The sequence below is a fragment of the Danio aesculapii genome, chromosome 5 (genome assembly GCF_903798145.1).
Source record: "Danio aesculapii chromosome 5, fDanAes4.1, whole genome shotgun sequence".
Lineage (NCBI taxonomy): Eukaryota > Metazoa > Chordata > Actinopteri > Cypriniformes > Danionidae > Danio > Danio aesculapii.
Genome location: NC_079439.1, coordinates 8,043,175 through 8,060,091, shown reverse-complemented (window position 1 = coordinate 8,060,091; position 16,917 = coordinate 8,043,175). Strand labels below are relative to the sequence as shown.

The following is a 16,917-nucleotide window of genomic DNA, read 5'->3' as shown; positions in this document are numbered from 1 at the left end:
CGGATGCCCTTCCAGCTGCAACCCATCTCTGGGAAACATCCATACGCTAATTTAGCCTTCCCAATTCACCTATACCGCATGTCTTTGGACTGTGGGGGAAATCAGAGCAACCGAGAGGAAACCCACGTGAACGCAGGGAGAACATGCAAACTCCTCACAGAAACGCCAACTGACCCAGCCGAGGCTCAAACCAGCGACCTTCTTGCAGGCGAAAAATTTAATTCACAATTTCTATTAGCTCAATGTGAAGGGTAAAGTGTACAGTTGAAATCAGAATTATTAGCCCTCCCTGGATATATTTTTCACCAATTTCTGCTTAACAGAGAGCAGATTTTTTCAACACATTTCTAAACATTAAAGTTTTAATAACTCATTTGTAATAACTGATTTTGCCATGATGACAGTACACTAGCTACTAGTATTCAGCTTAAATTGACATTTAAAGACTTAACTAGGTTAATTAGGGTAATTAGGGAAGTCATTTAAAATTTGTTCTGTAGACAATCTAAAAAATCTATTGGTTAACAGGGCTAATAATATTGACTTCAAAATAAATTAAAAACTGCTTTTATTCTAGCTAAAATAAAACAAATAGGACTTTCTCCAGAAGAATAAATATCGTCAGAAATACTGTGAAAATCTCCTTGCTCTGTTAAACAATCGCAAGAGAAATAACTGAAAAAGTTTCACAGGAGGGCTAATAATTTTGCCCTCCACTGTAAATGCAGCAACAAACAGCTAGGCAGCTCGAGTGTGTGCGCGCGTGTGTGTGTGTGTGTAAGGGGAATGTGTTAGAGTTCAACACGGGTGAATGGAGCATAATCTGCACATGCACGCTGCTCCACATTTATTCTGCTTAAACAAAGACAAACACACTTTCACACACTAACGAGGGCTCCGCTGCCACCTGGCTCATCCCTCCAATTAAGAATTCCCTAACGAGGTGCCAATTAGAGGAGAAGAACGAAAGAGACAAAAGCGAAGGGTCACAGAGGGCAGAAAACATGAAACACAGAGAGAAAGACACAGACAACAAGGCGAGAGGAAGTGATGGCAATTACACATGACAAGACAGAAATCTGTCTGTTTGGACTCTCCATGTGATCTATTTTTGTTTTTCCCTCGTTATCGGCAAGAGTTTAAAGGGCAAATGTTTGACACTGGTAAGTGCTAAAAGTGGACAAAGGAAGCAGCTATTCACCATAAATCTTTCGGGATGGGTGGTACAGCAGGGTGGGAAATGAACGCTAGAAAAGTTCTGTTCATAATAGAGATGGTACTGGTATGAATGGTTGTTTTAAATAACTTGTACATTTCTATAAGCAAAATGAAAGCTTTTTGGGGGGGGGGGGGGGTATCAGGGGTTGCCAAAGAAAAATAGAAAAGAGAAAATTTTCATTTACACACAGAAATAAATGATTCAAAGATTTATTTCAAAGATATATTTGGTATATGGGTGGCACAGCAATAATAATAATACCTTTTATTTATAGGCGCCTTTCAGAGCACTTAAGTGGCTCAGTGGTCAGCGCTAGTCACTGGTTTGAGCCTCAGCAGGGTCAGTTGGCATTTCTGTGTGGAGTTTGCATGTTCTCCTTGTGTTGGCGTGGGTTTCCTCTGGGTGCTCCGGTTTCCTCCACAGTCCAAAGACATGTGCTATAGGTGAATTGAATAAACTATTTATAAATATATTATATATTTATATAACTATATATATAATTTGCCATAGAGTATTTGTGTGAATGAGCGTATGGGTGTTTCCCAGGACTGGCTTGCTGCTGGAAGGGTATCCATTGCATAAAACATATGCTGTAACAGTTTGTGGTTCATTCTGCTGTGGCGACCCCTGGTAAATCAGGGACTAAGCCGAAGGAAAATGAATGAATGAACGAATGAATTATTATTAATTATTATTAGTCCAGATAACTTATTATTTTTTTACTTTTATTTTCTTTTTATCATCTTTTAACTTTTATTATCTCATAATACAGATTTTTCTTAGAATTTTGGGTTTACAGATTTATTTTTACTCCAGTGTAATGTTTTGTGCAAATGCTTTTAACATTTTTACGACTTTACATTTTGACACTTTGACTTTCTCTTTAAGATTAAAAAAAAACGTTAAATACTCCTATTACAGATATTGAGAAATATGAAAATTTAACTTTTTATTTTATATATTTTTGCTTATTATAAGATGTAAAACTTTACATCTCAGAATATCGATAGTTTTTTGGTATAATTTAGAGTTTACAATTCGAGATTTAGATTTTTTTTGTAAGTAAATTGTTTTTCGCATATTTTTTCAAAATATATCAAAATATTTTAATTCATGTATATAAGTTTTTTGAATAAATCAAGTATTACAACATTTTGTGACTTACAATTTTTTTATCTTGTGATTGTTAGTTTAGATTTCACAGAATTGTTTTTTTTTAAATATAACATTATATCTAGAGATTTTTTTTCCAGAATTTCTTTGTTGCAGTTTTATTGTTTTCTCATAATTTTACATAATATAAATAATGATTAACACTCACAGAAAAAGGTTGCTGGTTCAAGTCCCGGCTTGATATATACACACACACAAACATACATATATATGTGTATGTATATATGTATGTATGTTAGTGTGTGTGTATGTACGCTTGTATGTGTGTGTGTGTGTGTGTGTGTGTGTGTGTGTGTGCGTATGTATATATAAATAAAATTGTATATATGAACATATTTTACAAAAATATTATTTATTTTTATTAAGAATATAAACTATATATACTTTTAAATCTAAAATTTTCATTAAGTGTTGAATATTTTACAAAAAGAAATGAAACTATTAATTAAAATAAAAAAATGTCAGGAAGATGCATTAGGAAAGAAAATAAATACAAAATGTTAAAATAAATAAATAAATAAATAAATTGAAGAAGAAAACTGTATAATTATATAGGCGGCGCGGTGACACAGTGGGTAGCGCTGTCGCCTCACAGCAAGAAGGTCGCTTGTTTGAGCCTCGGCTGGGTCAGTTAGCATTTCTGTGTAGAGTTTGCATGCTCTCCCCGTGTTGGATATTTGCATATTCATTCCGCTGTGGCAACGTCAGGGATTTAAGCCGGAGGAAAATGAATGAATGAATTAATGAATAAATAGAGATTTTTTTATTATTCTGAGTTTCATTTTGACTTGAGATAAAAAGAAATGTTAAATACTCTTATGGCATATCAAAATGTTTTTCTTTTCATATTATATTTATTTTCAGAATAAATCAATCAATACTAACATGGCAATCTAAACATTAAACAGCATAGATGAGCAAGTTAAACAACATTAATGCTGCAAAATAAACAAATCTCTAGCACTGGCCAACAAACAATATGCAATTCACAATGGATTAATAGTAGCCACATTTTGCTGTAATTTAAGCGCACAGATCACAAAATAAATGAAGCAAATGAGATAATGGCGTAAACATGCCCGCAAAATGCTTCAGTCTGGACACGAAGCCTCCACTGTTTTTACACCTGCACGTCTCCAAAAATAATCACGCAAATGGATCCTACTTAGAGCTCTGATAACATCCCCCACGCAGACATTCCTCTGCAGGTCACCACCTCTGAACATGACCTTTGACCTCTGTTTTAGGATCAGTCAGTCACGGCACTGTGAAAAAAAATAGTCGACTGCCTCCGAAAACATACAATATCCCACCCGGAAAAACGGAGAGACGGACCAATGACTAAGAGGAGAGAGAGGATGAGGAAATGAAGCGTATTGTGTGTGTGTGTATGTGTGTGTGTGTGTGAGAACTGGTTTGGGTGGCCTACAGGAACAGAAATTTGTGTACTGACATGGAGATGACGTAGGTATTATAGCATTCGGATAATTCATGAGGATATGCCTTATGGGCTTGTAAATTAAAATCTACTCTGAAAAAAAAAATGTAATGACGAAAAATCTAAACAGTAAAAAGAAGTTTTTTTCCCAATATTGTGCAGCCATAATTGTTTTGAACATAGTGCACTGTAAACCTTAATAAGTTGAGAGTACTCAAATGATTTGAGGAAAGTGATTCCCTCAGTTGGTTTGAGTAATGGGAAATCGACAACTCTAATTGAGTTGACCAAATGTGGTCTCTGATTAAGCTAAATTGGCTGTAGTGTATGAGTGTGAATGCAAGAGTGTATGGGTGTTTCCTAGTCTTGGGTTGCGGCTGGAAGGCCATCCACTGTGTAAAACATGTGCTGGATAAGTTGGCGGTTCATTCCACTGTGGCGACCCCTGATGAATAAAGGGACTAAGCCGAAAAGAAAATGAATGAATGAATGAATGAATGAATGAATGAATGAATGAATGAATGAAATGTGGTCTCTCTATTGAATTAACTTAAATGTTTAGGTCCAGATAACTTAAAATGTGTAAGTACAGATAACTTAAACAATTAAGTTATCTGGACCTAAACATTTAAGTTATCTGTACTTAAACATTTGAGTTATCTGTACTTAAACATTATAAGTTATCTGGACTTAAACATTTTAAGTTATCTTGACTTAAACATTTTAAGTTATCTGTACTTAAACATTTTAAGTTATCTGTACTTAAACAATTAAGTTATCTGGACCTAAACATTTGAGTTATCTGTACTTAAACATTATAAGTTATCTGGACTTAAACATTTTAAGTTATCTTGACTTAAACATTTTAAGTTATCTGTACTTAAACAATTAAGTTATCTGGACCTAAACATTTAAGTACAGATAACTTAAAATGTTTAAGTCAAGATAACTTAAAATGTTTAAGTCCAGATAACTTATAAAGTTTAAGTACAGATAACTCAAATGTTTAGGTCCAGATAACTTAATTGTTTAAGTACAGATAACTTAAAATGTTTAAGTACAGATAACTTAAATGTTTAAGTCCAGATAACTCAAATGTTTAGGTCCAGATAACTTAATTGTTTAAGTACAGATAACTTAAATGTTTAAGTCCAGATAACTCAAATGTTTAGGTCCAGATAACTTAATTGTTTAAGTAGATAACTTAATTGTTTAAGTACAGATAACTTAAAATGTTTAAGAACAGATAACTTAAAATGTTTACCAGGACATTCACATATACACTACGGACAATTTAGCTTCAGCACATCTTTGGACTTGTGGGGGAAACCGGAGCACCTGGAGGAAACCCACACCAACACGGGGAGAACATTCAAACTCCACACAGAAATGCCAACTGACACAGGCGAGGCTTGAACCAGCAACCTTCTTGCTGTGAGGCGACAGCGCTACCCAGTGTGCCACCATGTCACCCCTACGTGTTTAAATATCTACTTACTAATTTAACTTTTATCTTTTGTCAGATGGGTTCAGGTTCTGCGCTTCAGCAAAATTCAGCATCACAAACAAAATGACCACCTTGAGTCATATAACATATATCGACCAGAGTGGTTGTTAAGGCAGAATTTCAAGTGCAACCAATCATTAAACAGAGACAGAGACAAGTTTTTTTTTGCTGCATTATGAGCAAGTTAAACACACCTGTTTAAGTTTTGATGCCACAACTTAGTATTTTAAGTAATGTCAAGATATATTAACTTAATATCTTTGGTAACAACAGCAGCTGGGTTAACAGTGTGATCGCACTGTAAAAAAAAAAAAACGATATGACAAAAATTCATGACATATGAAAACTATTTTCATGTTGCTTTAGACCAAGTGTGTAAAATAAAGTGCGTTGCATGTGTGTGTGAACTGTTTAGGGTGGTTTACAGGGACATAAATTTGTGTATTGACATGAATATTATTATATTGTTATGTAGGATTTCATGTGACTTTTACACAATCTTCAAGCGACATGCGTCATCTTTCTGTGCTGCAAACATCATCTACTCCTCAACAGCATAGTAGAATAGCACACAGGGCGATTACTTCACCACAGAAAGTTGATTGTTCATTTTGAAAAAGATTTCGAAGGTAAAACTGGTGCTTGTTAACCTGGTTAACTATTGATGCACAGGTTTGTTGCGAAACTGAAGAGCATCGGGGGTGTTGCGGATAGGGAATCCGTGCACAAATGAAGGGACACTTTCATTTTAAGGGGGAACTTTCTCTCCAAGAGAAAAAAGGGCAGGTGCTCAAGCACCCAAACCCCCCTTTTGCACGTGTCTGTTGTTTATAATGAAGTAAAATGAAATAACTCTACAAACAGAGATAAAGCAACTCCGCCTTCACAATTCAGTCTGCAGCTGCTCATTAACCCTTGATGAGTTCCCCACACCGGTGGTCAGACAGACGCGCACCGCGGTTTTCATAAATTTACAAATGATCAGTGTTTTCAATCACAAGTGACTTATTTTAGGTTTCAAATGGCGAAATACACATTATTAGTAGCAGAAAAACCCTTTACAGTTCATGAAATACATCATGGTTGTCTGTGAAAAAGGCAATAATCATACAAGCATGATCTGACAACATGCTTACTTCATACTCTACACATTGTTTGCATAATTAGACATTTTGTGCTGTCCGTATCTGTACTTTTGCGCATGCGGGTCAGTTTCGGACCATGATCTGTTCACACTGCAAATCTGATATTGACCCCATTTATAACTGCAGTGTAAACAGCCATGCAAAATCATCAGATCTGAGAAAAAATCTGATTTGAGAAATAAGCCTTGCAGTGTGAACGTAGCCTGACTGTGAAGACAGGGTTCCAGTATGGTGAAGAACGGTTCCAAAGTTTTTCTAGATAGCTTTTGAAAACCCTATAGGCTGGGTTAAAGCAAGGGTCATTCAGTCAGTCAGTCAACAGCAAGCTGGCGGGTTCGCGCCAGAGAAACTTGAGATCATCAAAAAGCGTACACAGCGGCGTCTGGTGGATTTGCAAAAACAAAAACTGCGAGCAGTTGTACCTCAGGTCACGTATTTCACTGTCACAAATGCAGACCTGGGTATATATCGCAATGAGCCTGGGTTGGTTAATTATGGATTTCAAAATACGTGTTTTTTTTTTTTAATGTGCGCAATATTCTAAACAAATGCCCAATATTAATGCTTCAAAATGGGTCTTTTTCATTTACGTTTTCTGCTGATTTTATTTTTGTTGTTAAAAAAAAAAAAATTTAATTAAATTAAATTAAATAAAAAAAAACATTTTTTATTTTCATTATGCATTTATCAACATGAAAAAAAAGACACGCCTTGTATTTAAATGTTTTGTTTTTCAATTTTTAAATGAAAATCAAATAACAGCTTGCTTTTTAATTTCCGTTTCCAAAAGGAAAATCCAATGACCAAAATATACACAAACTGGTTTAGTGGTAGGTTTGGGATAGGGGGAATTAAATTACAGTGTGTAAAATCATTACATCTATGGGAAGTCCCCATAAAGATAGCTGTACAAGTGTGTATGTGTGTGTACATGTGTTTTTGTGACATATTAGGACACAAATCTGTATACTGACATGGGTATGACGCAGGTATTATAAAAAGGAGGTGAAATATGAGGACATTGCTGATGTCCCCATTTCTCAAAAAGCTTATAAATCACACAGCATGAGTCTATTTCAGAGAGTAAACCTGTACACATCTCTTGTGATGGTTGGGTTTAGGGGTAGGGTAGGGTAAGGGCAATACAATATACAATTTGAACAGTATAAAATGAATGGAAACCTATGTAACGTACCCACTTTTCACAAAAACAAACGTCTGTGTGTGTGTGTGTGTGTGTGTGTGTGTGTGTGTGTGTGTGTGTGTGTGTGTGTGTGTGTGTGTGTGTGTTAGTTCAGTCTGGCCACAAACCTCCCACTTAGACAGGAAAGGATAGTCTGAGTGATAGGCAAATGTGTCAGCCACTTTGTTTTGTCTTTGCGTGTCATTTAGAGGTGGGTTTATCTGAAAGAGATTGTACCTCGAATTTGCATTATTCAATGAAGTAGAATATTTTAAGGTCAACAATAGTGCAATTACTCGCTGCCGAATCCTTCAAGTTTGTGAAATTACCCCCTACACACTTATTCTCTATTCCCTACATTAGTCCACTAATGCATGAAAAAGAGTTGGAGCACTGAGGAAGAGATGAAAAAAACAACATTCATTAATTTATTTTCCTTCGACTCAGTCCCTTATTTATCAGGGGTCGCCACAGCTGAATGAACCGCCAACTATTCCGGCATAAGTTTTACGCAGCGGACACCCTTCCAGCTACAACCCAGTACTGGAAAACACCCATACACTCTTGCATTCTCACACACTCATACACTACGGACAATTTTGTTAACCCAATTCACCTATAGTGCATGTCTTTGGACTGTGGGGGAAACCGGAGCACCCAGAGGAAACCCACACCAACACGGGGAGAACATGCAAACTCCACACAGAAACGCCAACTGACCTACCCGGGACTCAAACCAGTGATCTTCTTGCTGTGAGGCGACAGTGCTAACCACTGAGCCAATTTAGCATCAACTAAATTCATCCTTGCTAAAGAAAAGTACTACTTTTTCTGACCATTTGTTAAAATGATAAGTGAGTTAAATGATACACATTCTCCAATAGATTTTGGTATTAAATTCTACTCATGTGATGCTCTAAGCTTGAGACAAATATATTTTTGTTAACCATATTAATTCTCATTAAAAAGAATTTCTAATAAACTGTGTGATGTGAGATTTAACCAGTTTACATATGTTGAAGAATACTAAATACCTGTAACCATCAACTTCCATAGAAGGAAAAACAAATGCTATGGGAGTTAACAGTAACAGATTTCCAGAATTCTACTAAATATGTTTTTGTGTTCAACAGAGGAAACTCCTTAAGGTTTGGAATAAGTAAAGGCTGAGTAAATGATGACACAATTTTCATTTTTGGGTGAACTATCCCTTTAACGTGCAATAAAATGCAGTGCTCCGCATTGAGTACCTCCCATGTTTGAAAATGAACATTTTTATCCAGTGAATATACACAATATTATTTGGTGCATTTAAACAAGACAGGTATAGTTCGAGTATACAGGTATGACATCTTAAGGAATAGAAAGACAATATATTTAAATTCAAATGAGCTATTGCAAACAAAAAAAATCAATAAAAAGACGCGATGTGCGGCGCTCTGTAAAATTATTCTTTAATATTAAAAGTTTCTGTTCTTTCATCTTTCCCATTTAATATAAAGTTTTGTTTTTTTTTGTTTTGTTTTTTATCAGAATAATTTAGAGAAATGTTTTGTTTTTGTTTGTTTTGCTTTAATTAAATGTAGGATTTAGTTTAAGTGACATCGATATCCAAGCGGTATGTTGTCCACAGAGAGTTTACTCAATTAAACTCAGTGGCGCCTGCAGCCGTAGGGCTGTATGCACTGCGTGCACCTACCATGAGAGGGTGTGAATCAATGCAGATTTTTTAAATATATTTATTTATTTTTTACATAATTTAAATTGATTATCAAACACTGTACACAACGATATATTGACAAAGCAAGAAATAATGAGAACAAATAAAGGTGTGCGTTTGTGTGTTTTAAAGTGTGTATGTACTTGCATGGTAGGAGATGGGCAAAGAAATCTATTGGCATTAGTTTTGCTGACGGTTTTTTCACACACTAAAAATTTCAATTCAGATAGCTATTGATTAAAACAAGATTCAAAATGAGTAAACGCTCTTTAAAACAGCCAAAAGGACTAAAATTAATGAGACATTAATTGAGCGAAATTCGAAATACTTTCAAATATAATTTCCAAGAAAAATATAAGAATTATATTTTTGTTTGAGCCCATCCATTACACAACTGTGGCTGGATAATTTGTTTCCGTCAGTTGAAAGTAAGAACGCATAAGATCTAATTAAACTTTTTTTTGAAGTTTCCTAACGCAGGCCCAAAGCCCTATTTGCATGCTAGCTATGACGTGAAAATTGGTCTGAAGCCCGGCCCTAGGGGAAAATAAAAAAAGTTGGGCCCCGTCGGGCTCGGGCTCAAATGCAGAGCTCTAGCAAGCATCACGTTTATAGTCAGACTGTGCCATCTGTAGGCCTATGTCTGTTATTTTTACTTAAGAAGATATATTATTTGAGTTTATCCCCAGAACTATAGAGACTGTATTATGATAAAAATTTAAAAAAATTAAAAACACAGCATCGTGATCGGATCTGTATCGGTTAATACTCTGAACTTTGTTATCGGGATCGGATCCAAAAAAATGGTATCGGTGCATCCCTAATGTTTACTGTAGAAAGTTGACATGACAAGTGGTTTAAACCATTCCTGTATGCTGCGTTTCACATTTTTTGGTGCAAAGTCTCCTAAATCTGTGCATGCGGTGAACATTTTGCAGTAAAAACAGGGCACATGGCAACAATTTTATGCACTTGCACAAATACTCCCAAATATATGTTCAAATTTAATCAGTTAAATAGACTTAAGCATTCATTTAGTTGCCTAACTCAACATTCACACCATAAGCGGTGAGAACGTCAAAGTAGTAATGAAGTCATTCATTTTCAAGTCAACTTTATGGTATTGAGCTATGACACGGTTCAGTGGCAAGCAATTGGAATGTGGAAGTCTACCGGTTGAGAGAAGTCCAGAAAGAACACAGTCCTTTGAACTTTAGTTCCAACCACAGTTGTTCCCATTGGTCCCAAGGGCGGTCGCCCGATTTCCAATTATGTACAATGTTTACTTACAGGAACATACATTAAAAAGTTAGTGGCGAGTTACTGATGTGCATTAATGTTATATATATATTTTTCTTTCAAAACGTAAAGCAAAACAGTATTGCCGCTTCAGAATACTTCAGACTTATGGACACATTGGATAATTAATTGGTGCAAAGCCACACCACATGCAACTTGATCTTCCATTGTTAAATGAATTTGATAAGAAGTGCGCAACATTTTCATGCAAGAAAGCATGTTATATGCGGGAATGTAACTGATATGATATGCTGCAACGGCCATTTTAAATACGAGATTAATGTAGCGAATTTTGACGCTCTCGTGGCGGGAGCTGAAGGCAGACAGCGTTGTCACCAGGGCAGCCAGAGCGACCTTTGGCGCTCTCACTGCCTTTGGTGTGAACACACAGTAAGCATACAATGAGATGAACAACCATGTAAATGCATGCACCATCATTTGCAGCAGACAAGCACAAAAACTCCATTGAAAATACTGTGGTAAAATAAATGTTCCTATTTTAAAGACATGCTGAGAAAAAAATTAGTGATGTTTTATAAACAAATTTCGGGAGGAGCAGACGCAGAAGTTTCAGTATCAAATACGTCATTGACAATTATTCTATTATCCAATCAGTTCTTGACCAAACCCCTATATATACCAAAGCTGTCTTACCTGTAGCATCTTACGACTTTAGCATCCCTCCACCACCCCGTCACCTCACCTCTTAAGCATTACAATCCCGGCGGGAGCGTTCTGGGGCCGGGCTAGATACTTCGCTCGAATCCCTATTCCTCTCTGTTTCCTGATAAGAGGAATAACTCGAGTTTGGGTGTCTTCCCCTAGCTCAGAGCCCTCTCCCCGGACAGCACGCCAAATACGCTTTATTCTGAAACTATTGCAAGTGTGAACTCGTGAATTGTAATCCAGTGCTTCTTGTCTGGTCTGAGACCACTTTATATCGTATATCAATCAGGCAGTGAAGATAGCTGATTTTTAAAGAAATCAGATCTTAAACGTGACTATTTTGTTCGGATCACTGGAAGCGCTTGGGCTAGCTGACTGAAAATGAAGAGTCAGTATGCATATGTACCCCAGTGTTGATCCACCATCATGACAATTCACTTCCTCGGTGCATAAAACAACTGAGATCTGACTTCCAGTTGTGCTCTGTTTCTCGGCTGTGTGAGCGAGCAGGTGCTGGAGTGGATCTGGAGGTCAGCAGTCGTGCTTCAGCTCCCAAATATAGAGCGTCCGTGTCACCGGCTGCGAGATGCGGATCTCGTATCAGGCCAGAGTCCGCCCTCACACTGCCGTCTTTATCTGAGCTCCACAGACTGGCATTCAGAGCCGGATCATGTGTGTAGTGTTGTCTGTCTGTTGTCTGTACACTCACCTGAAATGTAAAACCGGCTCGCGACCCCGAGCGCGACCTCCGACCTCCCTTCCTCTCTGTAAATATGAGACTCCTGCTAATACGGAGTGTGTTTGCGCACATGTAGGTTTGGGGTAGCTAAAGCTTCCGCGTCGATCACGTTACGGTGGTATAAACGTTACCGGTAACAGGAGGGTCTCGACCAGGAGTGAACATACGTGTAAGATAAAGAAATTGAGTGTGTGCAAATGCATTTACCTGAGTAGGTATTGCTGTCCAGCGTGCATTAGCTCTTATGAACCAGCAAGTCTCCAGCACTGGAAATCTGCAGGGGGACACAGAATATTATTGTTTTATAGTTAGAAACATGCAACAAGACTTTATGTGATCACAAACCAGTCATAAATGTCCATTTCTTTTTGAAAATGAGATTTCTACATCACCTGGAATCTAAAAAAATAATCAGATAATAAAAATAATCTTTCCATCGATGTATTGTTATGATAGGATAATATTTGACCCAGATATGACTATTTGGAATCTGAGGGTAAAAAAAAATCTAAGTACATAGAAAATCTACTTTAAATTTGTCTACACTCACGGTCCACTTTATTAGGTACACCTGTCCAACTGCTCGTTAACGCAAAATTTCTCATCAGCCAATCACATGGCAGCAACTCAATGCATTTGGACATGTAGACATGGTCAAGACGATCTGCTGCAGTTCAAACCGAGCATCAGAATGGGGAAGAAAGATGATTAAAGTGACTTTGAACGTGGCATGGTTACTGGTGCCAGACGGGCTGGTCTGAGTATTTCAGAAACTGCTGATCTACTGGGATTTTCACGCACAACCATCTCTAGGGTTTACAGAGAAAATATCCAGAGAGCAGCAGTTCTGTGAGCGCAAATGCCTCGTTGATGCCAGAGGAGAATGGCCAGACTAGTTGCAGCTGATAGAAAGGCCACAGTAACTCAAATAACCACTGGTTACAACCGAGGTCTGCAGAAGAGCATCTCTGAACACACAACACGTCCAACCTTGAGGCAAATGGGCTACAGCAGCAGAAGACCACAGCGGGTGCCACTCCTGTCAGCTAAGAACAGGAAACTGAGGCTACAATTCACACAGGCTCACCAAAACTGCACAATAGATGATTGGAAAACGTTGCCCTAAAAATACATGCACATGATAATTTCTTCAGATAACTCAATGGTTAAACTTTGCAATCATGTGTGTTTTTAACTGTGGCTCCTACTCAACTATAATTTAGATTCAACACTGCAGATCCAGCGATGTGACTATTGCGGATACATTGCAGTGTCAATGCAGAAATGATATATTGCGCAGCCCTATAATTCACACTGTAATAAACAGAGAATGAAGATTTAATTCCTATGGGACACAAAATGAAGCTAATCTGAGGCGCAGCAGTGCGTTGAGAAAGCTGTTAAGGGTTATTGGCTGATTATTAGCTGCCTGATGCTGTTGATTTCTGATGTCATGTCACTGCATGTTTTCACCAAATTAATGAAGACAACATCTAATGTGAAACACAAGACTTCAGTCACAATTACATCAACAGCAGTCACAAGTCAGTCAATGTAATCGAATCTGTGAACGAAAACCCTTTTATTCTGAGAGAGAGAGAGAGAGAGAAAGAGAGAGAGAGAGAGAGAGAGAGAGAGAGAGAGAGAGAGAGAGAGAGAGAGAGAGAGAGAGAGAGAGAGAGAGAGAGATATGTTTGAGGCATTAGCTCTAACTCAATACGAGTTAACAAGTGCAAGCCAAAAACAAATATTATGTGTACAGTCATAGCTCTCACACACACACACACACACACACACACACACTGAATTTACAGTATTTTGTTTATATGTGGCCAAGTATCCAGGTCAGACTTACAGTACAAACATCTGGACACTAGTATTGATATTTTGTAGGGGTGTAACAACATGGTTCAGATGGCAAGTGACCCATGGATCAATATTTTTTTTTACTTGTAGATTAATCCTGAACTTGTAACCAGGGCTTGACATTAACTTCACCAGCCACTGTGGCTAGTAGTTTTCCAACATTACTAGCCACTCACCCTTTTCACTAGCCACAATTTTATTGTTATATTTTATATATAACAATAAAATTTTATAAAATATATTTTAAACACATAAATAGGACTTTGACCTGCTAAAATGACTTGATTTAGAGTTTGCGCTATCTCCACATGCCTCCTCATTCCTTTCCCTTTTTGTGTGTTGTGTATGAGCTTGCTCAATAATCATGAGCACATGGATAATGGTTTCATAGTATTACAATCAGTTTTTATTTCACATAATTTATCTCTGACCACACCAAACATAAAATATTAATTATTTCTTATCCACAAATTTTAAATGTGTCAAAACAAGCATATAGCTGTATACTATATATAGCTGTATACTATACCTTTTATTTAACAAAACATATGCACAGTAATCTGTCCTGGCTAAAGGTCCCAGATCACCAGTTAACTACACATAAATGGGGAGTTAAACTCCCATTAAAGCAATGTTATTGTAAAAAATGATAATTAAAGCATATTAACGCAAAAGAAAGCAGGTAATCAGCTGGAATCAGCTTTCAGAAATGATCAGATGTGCTCCAACATTAGGCACATTCAAATCAAGACTGAAAACACATCTGTTTAGCTGTGCCTTTACTGAATGAGCACTGTGCTACGTCCGACAGATCTATCATGTCTTCCTTTTCTTTTTTTTATTCTTTTATAACCTGTTTTAACACATTTTTATCTGTTTTTAATAATTTTATTGTTTTTTTTTTCTTATACTTGTCTTTTGTTTATTCTTGTTTATGTAAAGCACTTTGAATTGCCACTGTGTATGAAATGTGCTATATAAATAAACTTGCCTTGCCTTAAAAAAACATACCGTGTGATAATGAAAGGATGATCACACACACGCGGTTTACGTTAGAACCATAAATAATAAATCAATAATCCAATAAGTCAACTCTGGAAATCTTGAAAGCAGCAAGACTGTGGGTGCATGTTCATCACTTTTTGTCTAGTCGATTTGAAAGAGAACCGATCACATCAGTTATGTGCTTCACGCAAGGAAACGGGAGCGCGCACGCGTTTTAAACAGTCGCAAGCATCACCTCAGCTGTTAGCGCGAGTGATTATTCTCTCATTAGGTATTCACTTGCTTTCTATTGCTTGTGCGAACGCAATTACTTTATTTAAGATCGCCTTTGCATGCACATTGGACCATCCTTATTGTCGAACCCTGCTTTTAAGAATTATTATCCGGGAAAATTATTTTCAAACAGCCAAAGAGGCTAGTGAGAGTGTCTGTCTTACCCGCCACCGCTGAAATCTATCTGCATTTGGCGGGTTGGCGGGTGTTAATGTCAAGCCCTGCTTGTAACGATCACAGAGAGATCGCCTCCTGCATCATTTTGGCTTTCCTGTAAAATACAGACTTCTTACACCTTTTCAACTTCCAATTCTAGCACTTTTCAAGCACTTTCAAGGTGCATTTTTATGCTTTTCCAGCACCTAACAACCACGGTAAAATTTGTTATATTTTATATTTGCTGTATGTACTTTTTCACATTGAAATCCATTGTGCTATTTTTAAAAAAGCACAATAATACATTTCAACTTAAATTGTTTAATACTTTCTAGCATAGATTTATTGGGATAGTTCCCTCAAAAATGCTAATATATATATATATATATATATATATATATATATATATATATATATATATATATATATATATATATATATATATATATATATATATATATATATATATATATATATATATATAATAATTTAAAAAAATCAGTTATTGAATGAAGCTTTTTAAGTTTGGTCTCTTTCTACCTAAAGTTGATATCTAAATAAACGAGCTTACAGTCAGATTTAGTTTGGATGTAGTACCAAAATTTCATGACCAGCTATTCATGATATTTCATGTGCATTGCTATTCAAAATTCATGTAACAAATTACATCCTTATGAGTTCGAGAATATTCTTGCTGCAAATTAATGAACTGCTCCCATGTCAACCGTTTTGAACATCAGTCACCAAATATGGAAACAATAGTTTGCAGGCTTTCATCAATATTACTTTTTATTATTGTCAATGTTACTTTAGGTTAGGACTAAGGTCCTGTTGTAACTGTATGCAAATGTCCCAGCTGTTAAATGGTGACAGTTACAGGGTTAAAGGAAATATAATATAATATTACTTGCAACTTTAGGTGGTTTTTAAAACAAAATCTGTCAGTGTTGTTGTCATTCTCTCATCTTCAGACCTTTACGTGTTTGCGGCTGTAGCTCCCTGTCATTTGAAGGAAGGCATTGAATGAGTGATTGACAGCTGATATTAACCAATCCATTCGCGTTTAGTGCAAGAGCAGTGGGCCAATCAGAAGAGCTTTAAGGCCGGGTAGGCACTGCGGGAACTGTTTACTGCAGCAAGTTGACATGTCAACTGTTTAAAACTATTCCTGAGCGCTGATAATTCTGATAATTCGGCTAATAATTCTGACTTCAACTGTACTTACATTTTTGGGGAGTAAAGTTTATAGCAAATTGAATGTGAAATTTTTTCCGAAACTTTTGTCCGTCATTAAAAAAAATTATAATAAAAAAAGTATTAATTCATTAATAAAAAAAAGAAAAAAAAATCTAACCAGGTTAAATTATTTTCTGCTTTTTGCATCTGAAAAAAATCTTTGATCAAGAGCAGAACTCTCCTTCCTCTCTATGCAGTTTTGAATGAACATAATGTCTTGCCCACCGGGCAGCGTGTAGATAGATTTTGGTAGCCCAATGTCCCGAGGCTATTGTTTTTATCTAAATACTGC

At 36.5% G+C, this 16,917-nt stretch overlaps 1 protein-coding gene across 2 annotated transcripts in view; it reads right to left on the bottom strand.

The window, feature by feature from the left end:
- The window catches only part of bmpr1ba (bone morphogenetic protein receptor, type IBa), a 143,222-nt gene that overhangs the window by 89,514 nt on the left and 36,791 nt on the right, over window positions 1–16,917 (bottom strand). For both annotated transcript variants that reach the window (XM_056457309.1, XM_056457310.1), the window contains one exon: window positions 12,297–12,363. The gene's annotated coding sequence lies outside the window, so the exon portion shown is untranslated. The remainder of the gene's footprint in view (window positions 1–12,296; window positions 12,364–16,917) is intronic.